We start from the raw sequence: 12,717 nt of genomic DNA, 5'->3' as shown, positions 1-12,717 counted from the left end.
TTACTGAGTTTTCTTTATGCAAAGGGTTACCAGAATAGTAAAACAAAGTCATTAGTCAGATTTTCCTTCCCTTACTTGATCACTACCAGTGATACTTTTATTGCTATTATTTGAATTATTTTTGTCCCAACAACTCATCATAAAGCTACTTAGGTACTGCTTCCCTCTAATCTCACTGATCACATAGGTTAAATGTCCTGTTGATACCTGCCCTTGTTTGGCAATTTTCCAGGTTATCACCTTATTCTTTTATAAAAGATTTAATCTGATATATGAGGAAAGGCTGGAAAAAAAAGTCATAACATCAAAGTTTTTTCCTTTGGATGTTATGTTCTTTCTGAAGCCGCCAGTGTAACTATCAACTGAAAACAGGCTGTCTTATGCTACGGGAGAAAATTAAATCAGCAAACAGCAGAGGACAACTGAAAATAGTATTTTGATAATTGAAGGGATTATGTATACTAAGGCCATTTATAAAGGTTGGGTTTTTAGGTTGGTTCTTTCCAAAAGATAGAGCTGTGGGCAAATCACATTTGATACTCTTTTAGTAAGATCTTCAAAATGACCATGGGAATGCAACTACTCTATAAATATTGGCTGGAACAAACACCCAGCACGGGATTTCTGTGAAACATGCCCCGTGTTTCATCTGAGCTGTGGATGTGGTTAAAACACCCTACTGTATTCTGCAAGTGCTGTACTCTTCTTAGTAGGAGATAGTAAGACTTCGGGGTTAACTGTCAGATGCTTTATTCTTCTAAAGACCTTTGCCTTTTAACTAAATGCTTGCTTATCTTTCTAATTTAACATAGTCCCACGTTCTTTTTTGTAGTAATTTTGGACTATCTGATAACATATAATGGAAAACATGTTTATGTCTTCCACTAGTTCTTGTTGCATATTTCAAATGCTTAGAACAACAATTTTCAGAAGCTTTCATTAAGGTTAATTTAAAAACTACATTAAATACAAACAGATTTTCTCACAAACAAAATGCAATGTGTACTTAACAGACTTCTGTATGTTGTATTTGATAAACTACCTCATATAAATGCAAATTCTGACTTTCTGCCAGAACCAGGTGGTATGGAAAATATTTCTATTAAACAAATAATGCTGGGAGAGCAAACTTCATGTTACAGTATGTTACACTGAGAAAGACGATCTTTTCACTGAGGTCAGATGTAGATTTATGTTATTTCTTCTGTTTTGCTTCTTCTTCACTAAAGAAGATGTAGTACAAGGCCATATAAAAGGCAGGTATATGTACACATAGGATATGTATTCATTTTTTCCAAACCAGGCTATTTTTTTAAATGTTATGTATGGCTATTTGGATATTGCTGACTCCTTTTGCTGTACTGTACAACGGCATAGGAAGATATCATGCTCTGAGCTGAACTCCTAATCTGAGCCATAAGGGTCAAGAGGAAGAGGAGTAACCCTTAAACCCTGTGTCATTTAGTATGTTATGAAAATGGAGCTTCACATGCCTTTTGCTGGGTGCCAACTCCTCTTGCTGCAATTGGATAATGTTCATTTGGAAAAGGAGTATGAAAATTCAAGCCGCCAGAGGCGACTCTAAAGAGCATATGATGGAAACAAATTGAGTCACCACCAATGTGGCTAACATTGTTGGTGGAAACTGGGACACCCGCATGAGCCATTGTTCGCTGTACCTCATCTGGTTTATGTAGTTCACTGAGTTGAAAGCTGGATCTGCATTAACCTTGTGATTTGAGGAGGATTCATGCAATGTGGTTTCAATTGTCTATGGATGCTTTCAGTTTGTACTGCACGCTGCCAGTAACACTTGGTCCTACTGGTCTCCCACATTTATGGTGTTGTCTCAGCTCACCCTGATGAAGCTGCGGTGAGGACTGTTTCCTGATGTGGTCACATTTAGCAGGCTGCTGCTCTGCAAGTCTTCTAGGAGAGGCTTTTTTTTTAGTCTTCCCTCTGCCCCAATAGCAGCTGCTGCATACAAGTTTTCCCTCAACAATCTTTGAAAGAGGATTTTTTTTGTTTTGTTTTTTAGACTGGTTTCTGTCCTAACTTGGTCTGAATCTGCCTTTGGTGCTGCTGTGGAAATAGGAGGCCATGGTTTATTTGCTCTGCTCTTTTGAGGGTTGCTCAGGGTGAGGCTCATTCTGCTTTTGTCACCTATTTCTGTCGTACTCGGGTACACGTCTTCTGCCTGTGAGCATTTTTCTGTGGGCGTGGGGATGATGGGACCTACTAAAACACAAGTGATCACTTCAACCACCACCAAATTACAGCCATGCCCGAGGCAAATTACAGCAGCTTTCTGACAGCGTCACCATGCTATCTTTGTGACAGAGATGGAGATAATGAGAATTAATTAATCAGTCTTTGATTAGAAAAAAAGGGGGGTGGGGGGGAATCCTTTTGTGGCTATTCTACTACAAAACACATGAAACTGGTGTGGTTTTTATTTGATGTTGCTTCTCAAATGTAGGGTAGGCGTCATCAATGGCAGCATTCAGGATTCCATGTTCTCTTTCTTTTTTATCCCTCCAAACCCACTATTGATGGGCTGAAGGGGGCCCAAAGTGCTCATTTTATAGATAAATATATGTTGAATGCTAGAACTACGAGGCTTTTGCAAATGCTGTTATTGTTACATCACAAAAACTCCAGCTTGTTTGAAGATCTCGAGTAAAGACCCAGGTGTGCTCTCCTCAACTAGAGCCACCTCTGTCTTCGTTGCAGTATTGGGGTCTAAGTGCTGTGTTGTACTCTTTAGACTGATGGCTACATCTTATAAATTGGTCCGTTATGATAAAACATGAACTAGATGGTGCCAGTGTCTGACTGGAATTACAATTATCTAAGTAGATTCATTTGTATCCTTTTCATAGCAGCTTTTCTCTGGGCACAAGATTTTTCTGTGGGACATGGGAAGAACAAAATTAATCTTATAAAGAGGAAGGGGTTTACACTGAAATCAATAGTTACAGAATTATTGGGTAAATGACTTTTTCTTAATTCTTTCTCTTCTCAGAAGATGCAGTTTTGATGGGTACACAAATCCAATGGCTGCCTAAAAGCTGATATTACATGAAATATTTCATCTAAGTTGTGTGGGCTGCACTACACTTCAATATTACTGAAAACAGAGTGTAAAAATGTCAGCTTTGGAGTTGAATTAATTATTAACTGATTATTAACTATGAATAAGTCAAAGAATAATAATGCAATTCTACTTTTTAAAAAGTTATTACTTTTAAAAAGAGTAACATGGCTTCCTCAGGCAATTTTTAAGTGTGAGCCAAATATGTGATTTTATAGCTTGGATTTGGATTATATACAAAGAAAGTTTGCATTATGTCGGAGAAACACAGGAATACACAGAGACAAAGAGGTAGATTTGAAACATTGCTGTCAGTAGGTGGTTGGATGGGATTGCAAATCCCTGACTCCTTTTCACAGGACAAATTTCTTTCCTGTTGTGTACCTTCTGTGCTCAGAGCCCTCAGATTTTCACTTCCGGGCAGGAGCAATCCTGTCATTCCTTCTTACCTAACTTTAAGCTTAACTGCAGCTATTCTCCCTTGTACCTAGGCAATGCAATCCAAAAGATGCTGTGGCACCAAGGCACATGTTCCCAGCCCAGTCATAGCACTTATCTCTATAATGGAGTGGTAAAGCCTTCTAACATGCAGTTCACAGAAATGGATTGTACCAAGAGCATCTATAAAAGCCACAGCATCCATTTGAAAAGAGCATAATGTCACCATTTTTCAGTAGGTATCTTCTCTAAAGGAAAATAATCACTTTTCTAATTCATGATTTGTAAGTGATGGGACTGATTTTTTTTTTCCCCTCTCATTTAGGTTGCAGCAAAAGTTAGGACAATTAAAATACGTATGTATGGGGATGTTCTGAATTTAGATATTAGGAGGAAGTTCTTTAAGTATTAGGAGGAAGTTTTTCACCCAGAGGGTGGTGAGGCACTGGAACAGTTTACCCAAGGAGGCTGTGGATGCCCCATCCCTGCAGGCATTCAAGGCCAGGCTGGATGTGACTCTGGGCAGCCTGGGCTGCTGGTTGGTGACCCTACACATAGCAGGGGGGATTGGAACTAGATGAGAATTGTGGGCCTTTTAAACCCAGGCCATTCTATGATTCTATGAATCAGGGATGCTACAGCTGAAATCGTTTGATGTATCTTCCTTTCGCAAATGTAAGGGGCATTATAGTGTCTGACAAAAATATCTTCTCTATATTCTGGGAACTACTGACATTGTTACCTGAAGAACTGCTGTCAGATTTACACCTTCCCTATGAACAAATGGCTTTTCTGCACTGCTCACAACTCCAGAAAGTTGGTTGGCCATCTAAAGCTGATTGATATTCAGCAGTTTTCTCAACTTCTTCTTTGCTGGGCACCAAGCTTGGTAGCACCAGCTCCTGATCAATAGTAGGTCCAGTGAATGATATAAACACCAAAACCTGTACCAACACCAGTGTCTCTAGGTCATATTGACAATGTTAAGAATTTCATTTCCAAGCCATTCCTTTGTGCTATTTATTTACAAGGTCCAGGTCAATGCAATGGAAAATTCTTTTTTCCTTTCACATGTTGAAGAAGTAATAAAAAATCAGAGTCTTGAAAATTGAAGATTATTTTATCAGGATGCTGGATTAATTTGTAATTGACCTCTACCAATTAGCAGCAAACTCCTATGTTATACACAGCTTATATCTACCTAATGACTGGGCCGGGTGGCCGTTAGCATCTTGAAGAGTGAGGGCCAAGTTTTGATTGTATGATTTGCTTTACGTTACTTGGTAGCAATTCTGAAAACTGGAATATTTATATGCATTGAATTATTTTAGTTTGGGTCTTTGATTATTAAAAATTGATTTTTAACATATTCTGACCTGTCCTGTAATTATATTTTCATACAAATTCATTGTATGTGTATATACATGCATATATATTTATATATATATATGTATATATACATATATACACACACATACATACTTTGCAAAAGTCAGATTCTGGTTTTGACTGCCTTACTCTGTATAAACTAGCTTGTGTGTAGGCCCAAACTCAACTTGCTACAACGTACAATATTTATGAATGGTTCTACATAAAAGGAATGAAAATAACTAATTTTAATAATACCACTAAATGTCATGGCTGGGTAGAAAATGGAAATCCCTTCCCATCACATATTTTATGTTTTCAGAAAAGAAATTAATCCAGCTCTTGGATGAAAATTCAAAACCACAACATTCTTCATACAAAAGGATTTCCAAAAATATCATACTTTTAGTAAATCACAACGATTTTTCAGATTGCTGATAAAAATGAAATTGATTAAAACTTTTTTATCTAACACTGTATTTTAACAACACAGGGAGAAGACACTTCAAATCAACTATGGCTTTCCCAACAGCCTTTTCCTGGAAAGGAGATTTTCTTCTATAAAAGAAATTTTTACAGAAAGATTCTGATACGGTCAACTAACTAGAGCATCTGGTGTATGCAGCTGGTCTAAGGTAAGAAACCTGGCAGCAGATATTTACTTAAACTTATCGTATACAGAAGAACCATCAGAGTCTCCAAGAAACTATTTCAGTGCCCAAGTGTCCTTGCCTAGTGCTAGACCTTGCAAGGTCTGCATTAGAAAGGAGAACTGTGATCTCCCTTTTGGCAAACATCTGTGGATGGGAAAACAGAATATTTTCCTGTTAATATCTAACAGACAACATATCATATTTCATTAGGATTCAGCAAGAGGTGAGACCAGGAGCTGTTTAATCACCACAAACATGAAGACTAATCCAAGCGTGCCCTCCCTTCTCTGGAGGAGGTCAAGCAGCGGCAGCAAGGCATAAATATTCAAGTCCTTTCCAAACGTCCTGCCTGCTTCTGCCTTGAGCCATTAGAAAAACAGTGTGAGTTTTCTACTGCAAAACCATTTAATCGTGATCAAAATATTTGGGGGGAGTATTTTGATGGGAATTGTTTAAAATCATCACTTTTAGTAACTCTTCCTATTTTTTTTCTTCTGAATATTAAACATTCAGAGATTATTTCCTTTTTCCTTTTTTCCTTTTCCCTTTTTCCTTTTCCCTTTCCTTTCATTTTCACAGCACAGCACTAGCAGGGACCCTCTGAGTACTGAATTTCTTGCCCAAATTCCACTTGAGAATTGAGCAAGCTTCATATTAACCAGCCTCTGAGGTTGTTTTCTTACTTCCCCTGTCCCCATGCTCTTGTGGGATGGCTGCTGGAGAGTTCTCATGGTCACATCCCTTTGTCAAGCTTCTCCTGAAGCTCATTAACAACCAGATGATATCCATTCATATTTGTATTAAACAGCAAATCTCGCAGCTTCTTTTAACCCCCACTGGCTTATTCATAGACAGAAGTTGCATCTCAGCCTTCATTTAATTGATCTTAGTGTACCTCGCTACTTTAATCTTCTCCAGCAGTACAGGCTCTCCTCTGATCACCTACATGTTCTTTACTCATGTTCTCATCAGAATTAATCTGAACTGATACCAGGCAACAAGAGTTTAACCTGACACACGCTACCTTTCAGTCATCCATATTCTCTGCAGTTCTTACTCACAATCTTAAGCACCTAACAGATTTGAACTTGCCTGAATCAATCTTTCCTAAGTGTACATCTGTAAATCCTCATAGGTGATGCCACTTGGTGCATTTCAGTGGAGTACGTTTCCCTTAGTCTAAATTTCACAGAATTTCTGACCAAGAACAAGTTTTCCATAAAGAACTTACAAAATGGTTACAGAAGCAAATGGATAAAATCATAGGAAAAACAGATATGTATATAAGCATAGAAAATAAATGTGTAAAATATACACTTATAAAAATGTGTACATACGTGAAATATAGCTTATATGCTTTTATGACAAAGACAAGCTTATAGAAAAAAATATGTAATAACTACATAGCTGTATTTCAAGAGAAAAACTGTATTACAGTTGCTGGGTCCATCTTGAGACAGGTGCCATGAGCAGAGGTGGCATTTGTGTATCAGATTTCATTCTTGCAAATGGTGAATGGGTCCAAGAACTGAATGGGAGATGAGATTAATGATTCTTTAAATCTATCCTTACCCAATGAAATGATAATACTGTTTTGGGTCACATTTCTTGTACCTTAAGACTCTGCAGTCTGGCAGTGGTGGATTTCAAAAAGCCACTTTTTGCATTTTTAGGCAGATATACTGATAATTTGAGAATATAATATTCAAAGCTTAATAAACATTGGTAAGTTTAGCATGTTATTTAGTCACATAAATTCTTTTTAACATACTACTTTGATTCAACAGATAAAAATAATTCTGAATTAACCTGCTGTACTCAGACCCTATCTACATGCACAGTTTCCATGGAAGTCAGCATGTTGTAGAGCAGAATTTAGTCTGTGTGTTTAATTCATCTTAATCACTATTATTAATTCATAAGTACTGTTTCCAGAAATGTATTCAGTTAGTTTTACATTAGTCAAAATCAATTGTATGTGATTTATTTTGATCATTCGAGATTACAATTTTGATGTATCTGCTCTCATCTTCTATGTCAAACCAGGCAAAGGGGAAATGCGCTGCCCAGGAAGAGGCACCTTATATCCACTTGCTTTATTCTTTACTTCCCTTTATTAGGAATCTTAATGTTCTTTGGGACAAATTGTGTCATTGTGAGGGCTTTCACAGAGCAGAACAAAGCAGTGAGTGATGAGATGCCATTGACCTGGCACCCTAATGGTGGACTGAGGGGCCACATGGCACTGCCACCATTTTACTTTGGAAATTTTTACTTGGAAATTTTGGAAAATAGCAAAACCAGAAGCAGCTCTGTGTGGACCGTTCACCTCCAGTTCTGAACATGTAAGGGGAGGGCTCCAATACAACTAGCCACGATGCTTTCTTCCAGCTTGCAGAAACATTGATTGTAACCATGTCTGACTCTTGCAGGTGGTTTTGCTGGTTGAGGATTTGTGTCTGAATGACCTGCAGAACTGAGTCCTTAGTTTGCAAACATAAGTGATGACTTCGGGTCAGCAACGACTGAGGATTTCACCTGGCGGTATGTCTATATCTTTACATGCAGCCCTTTTCATGCTGTGTCTCCCATATGCATCTATTAGTGCAGCTTGCCAGCTGAAAACATCACTCACAAATGACACTGAAGGCTGTAGTCCATTCAAATTCGTACTATGATTGCCACCTGAAGACATTCCTTAGCTCCCTGTGTAGCTTTGTCTTCCTCCCAGTCTTTCTAGTTAAGCGTAACCACTAAAAAAAAAAAAATCAAAAAAAGAAAAAATTCCATTTTCATCTATTTTATGGTATCTCCAGCCAAAGACATGTTCAAATGGTGGAGAGAGGAAAAATGAAATCAAATCCTGCTGACAAAAACCCAGACGTTAAACCTGTGATCACTTGAGAGGAACCTCCCTCGCTTCTGCGCGGCACAGAGCTGTTGTACAGTGAGCTCCGTTAAGCAGAATTCACAAAGCTTTTGTGGAATTAAAACAACATGCTCTGTACCAAGATGCCTTCACTTCCTGTGCCTTAATGTTAAATCCTATAGTGCTGTGGATCTTATAAATGATTGAGTTATTTTTAAACCACTGGATGTCTTCCAGTCAGTCTATTTCACACTGGATTAATTATGTAAGAATACTGACTTGTTCGTCACTAATGTTACAACTTTTAAAAACAACATGCTGTTTAAATTCAGGCTTGGCAACTCTTGCCTGAATCTCCTAAAATTTATGGCACCACACCCATAGCATAATAAAATCTTTAGTGGTCCTTTGTCTTTTAGCTTGCCTTCTATTTTTTCTCAAGGGTGTTTTATGCTGGAAGATGCATACAAAAGTTGTCCAGATGTTATTTGTATCAGAGCAGGGATTTCAGGCCAGCTATCTGTGGTTGCAAATGTTTATTTTAATGGGTTATTGTGCAATCCTTGCTGTGTGGACCTCAGTGGCCTTATATGTACGTTCTCAGCGATGCCAGCACATTGTTTTGAGATATATTATGCTCATCCAATAGCACTGTTACTGGTCACTGGGGGAGTAAAAAATGTAACACCTGTAGGAGCGCAGGCCATGCTTTCGCCAAGTGGTGCGGGTGGGAGCAGGACACGGGGCCTGAGCTGAAACAAATTGCTGTGCTCCATCTCCACCGTCCATGCTGGGAGTTTATTTTACCATTGAAACAAGCAGAGGAATGGCTTTATCATACATAGCTAATAAAGTTTCAGCCCAGTGTTTTCTTGATGCTGTAGTAAATTGTTTATCTCATGACTAAAAACATGTTATGTGTGTACCAATTAGGGCAGCAAACTTCAGTTCATAAGAAGAAATTTCAAAGGTGAGCTTCATGACGCTTTGAACAAGGAGGAAAACTGTAGCTTTCCATCAAAGCTGTGAGCCAAGCCAGGTTCCCATCTGTGTGCTCTGCTCTACTTGAGAGGTCACGTCCATGTGCCATTACTAAGGATGGATGATGGAGTAATGCCAAGGTGAGCTCTCCCACCAGCAGAATGTTCCCACCAGATTATTTTCACTCAGAGGGTGGTGAGGCACTGGAACAGGCTGCCCAAGGAGGTTGTGGATGCTCCATCCCTGGAGACATTCAATGGGCTGGATGTGGCTCTGGGCAGCCTGGTCTGGTGGCTGGCCACCCTGCACATAGCAGGGGATTGGAACTAAATGAGCATTGTTGGCCTTTTCAACCCAGGCCATTTTATGATTCTATGATTTCTGTCTTTCATGGAGAAAGAATGTAAAGGTAAGCTTGCACCCTAGAAGTATCCATCTGTTCAATTCCATGAAATGTAGGTGAGCAAAATTATGATGATGAAAGCAACAGAATGGCACTCATTTGCACATGCAGAGCCCATTTAACCTTTGAGACAAAAGGTTATGTATTTTTAATATTTTTTATATCATATATTTCAATTTTTTCAATGTATTAAGTCACAAATTTGTAATTCATTTAATTAACATAGATAAGCTTAAACTATTACAAGGTACTTTAAACTCACATAATTTTGTAGGAATTTGTATGATTTACCATGCTGCATCCAGCTCCCAGTGTTCTGAAATCATGCTTAAAATAATTAGATTTAAAAAGAAAACAACAATTGGGGTGTTTTCTGTCTTTTTATTTTTCAGCCTTCAACCTCGCATTTTAAACTTCTCAATAATAAAGACAGGGGGATGGTTTTAGCAAGCAAAAGTCCATGTTCTTAGGCATCATATGACTCTTGGTGTTGTGCTTTAGTTAGATGTAATGGTGTAATGTGGTACTGTCTGCAGCACAGGCCCTGCTTGTAATTCTGCCCAACCCTGCTTGTTTTCACCACTGTTCAATTATACAAGGCCTTTCCATAAGGAAATTAGTCCAAATAACTATCTTATCCTCAAACTGAAGGTATCGTGTCAGCCGTGAGTGGCATCAATCCCGCTATGGAGATAGCTTAATTGGGAACCAGTGAAAGCAGTTAACAGATGGCCTTTTATAAATCTGGGGCTGGGATGGACACTAAATATTTGTGTTCATGAGATTATAGAGTTGGAGGAATGCGTGATGGGGCCTTTCTGACGGGACCCCACGCATCCTGCACGCGTGTGTGGGCCTGGTGCATCTCTTGCCGACAGTTCCCAAAACTGGAGGGTCAAATATTTAATTCTGGAGCCCCTCCATGATGGGGAAATACTGAATGTAATAATGACCAAATCCTTCCTGTAAAGTCTGTGGCCATTCATGTCAAGGAGCTCCAGGCCTTCTTTGTGGGCTGAGCGGATGTCCCATGCCACTCCACCTGCACGTTGTAGGGCATCGAACTCTGCAGCAGCACCTGGGAAAAGGCAAATCCCCACCTCAGGGTCCTGACAGCCAGCTCAGAAAGCCATCACTTCTCATTTACGTTCTGCAGAATGTAAACGTATTTGTAAATTTGAAAGCAGCTGCTGAAGCTCAGCAGTAAACCGGTTTTGTTTTACAAAACCTTTGCTGTTTGGTTTGAAACTAGTGAAGCTTCGCGTGTATCCAGCACTCCTCTTCACATTTCAGGGAAGATTTTGTCTAGCTGCCTCTGTGACATATGGTAGTGCTTAGTGCGTGCTGTATGGCCTGGAGCCATACCACTGCAGCCTGTATGTGCTTCAGATCTCCCAGGCTCAGGGAATCAGGATGAGGCAGCCTGTGCAAGGGACCTCCTAGAAAACATCAGAGCATGCTGTGCGGTGGTGAGGATGAGGTGTTCCTCCTGCTGAGCCCTGTCCTTCAGTGCAGATAAGGTGCCTGGGAGCTCACCCAGCTTTGGTCTTCACAGGCTGCAAAATTGACCGCTCAGTGCACCGTGAATATAGTGCAGATTGTAGCCATGGGAAAGCTGCAAACAATCCCACTTCCTCAGGTAGCCCAGAGGAAGTGCTGGTGTGGAGAAGAGCAGTGACATACTCATCCTAATCTTGTTTTGGGGGGAAATATTCCCATTACAACCACCCATTATATGGTGCAGCTAACCCTGCCCAGAAACCTGGATCGCTGTCTGGGGAGTGAAAGCAGGGCTCCAAACAGCCTAAATAAGGGATGCGGTCCTCATCATGAGTCTGAAACACTGCTTGGTGTCACACACTCTGCTTCCTAGGAAGATGAGGACCACAGTCCTCAGAAACCCCCAGTGTTCATGTTCGTGTGTTGGGGTGAAAGAGGAAGAAAGGAGCTGATGATGAAGGAGAGGGCTGCGGGTCTGGCTTTGCAGCCTCCTCTTGGCGATGTTATTAATTTGTTCTGGGACCTTGGGAGACTCATTTAACCTCTCTTTGTCTCAGATTCAAACCTCTACAAGCAGTTATTATAACATTTGGCTGCATTATGGCATTGTTGAAAGGCTTAATTAAATTAAGTGTTCTGAGATCTTTGAATGAAAGGTGCTATCCAAGTGAAAGCCTGTTGATGATGATGACTCTAAATTACGAGGCCAAGTCCTTCACAACTTTTATGCAGTCCTTGGTCAGACAATGTTATTTTTAAACATTATTTCTTGAAACATTTAAAGGGTTTGGGGAGTGCCATGTGTTTAGTCATGACATCTGACCCACAGTGGGAATGATTTGTTAATGTAGGATTTAAAGAGAAGAAATCGAGTCACAGGTTGATCACATACAGGCAAACGCATGTTAATCACTTAAAATGTGTATTTATTTTCTTTAAATAGTTAGGAATTTTAGTAATTTCAGAACAAGTATTCTCTTAAGTAGGAAATGAGAATGAATTTCGTGTTTGTAGGTGTCATGGCCAAAAGATGAATGACTTCTCCCTTCAGACCTGTGAGTAGATCACTGGAAGGACTGCATGCAAAATATGTTAAAGTTTTCACTAGTGGGTCTCTTACCAGCAATAAGGAGGTGAAATTCCTAGCTACAGATTTGTATTCCTTTGATACCTGTGCAAACTCCTGTGCTTTCTTACTAAAATTCTCCATTCTTCTGTAAGCTTCTCTTCACCTGTTTCTTGAGCTCAAGGTTTCTTCTTCCAGCATCTAGATGCACTCATACTCAGCACTGTTTTTCATTTGGCTTCTTTTTTCCAAATGTGAAAGACACAGTTTTCCTAAATATTTTATTATCCTCTGATATTATCCTAGCAACAACCCCAACAGGCCATTTTTCCTTTTGCCTTTGGT

The 12,717-nt window shown here is 39.5% G+C and overlaps 2 long non-coding RNA genes across 4 annotated transcripts in view; both read left to right on the top strand.

Moving 5' to 3' along the window:
- Window positions 1-3,761, top strand: part of LOC128077220 (uncharacterized) — a 28,868-nt gene extending 25,107 nt beyond the window's left edge. For all 3 annotated transcript variants that reach the window (XR_008204887.1, XR_008204886.1, XR_008204885.1), the window contains exons 6-7: window positions 2,039-2,138; window positions 3,586-3,761. This is a non-coding gene — a long non-coding RNA (uncharacterized LOC128077220). The remainder of the gene's footprint in view (window positions 1-2,038; window positions 2,139-3,585) is intronic.
- Window positions 3,762-5,399: 1,638 nt separating this feature from the next.
- On the top strand, window positions 5,400-12,362 carry LOC128077038 (uncharacterized). The gene is made up of 4 exons (XR_008204811.1): window positions 5,400-5,535; window positions 7,986-8,097; window positions 9,356-9,543; window positions 12,321-12,362. It is a non-coding gene; the product is annotated as an uncharacterized LOC128077038 (long non-coding RNA).
- Window positions 12,363-12,717: the final 355 nt, after the last annotated feature.

This window comes from Tympanuchus pallidicinctus, unplaced genomic scaffold, assembly GCF_026119805.1.
Source record: "Tympanuchus pallidicinctus isolate F22 unplaced genomic scaffold, pur_lepc_1.0 scaffold15, whole genome shotgun sequence".
NCBI lineage: Eukaryota > Metazoa > Chordata > Aves > Galliformes > Phasianidae > Tympanuchus > Tympanuchus pallidicinctus.
The sequence above is the reverse complement of the archived record's forward strand: the minus strand, read 5'-3'. Positions and strand labels throughout refer to the sequence as shown.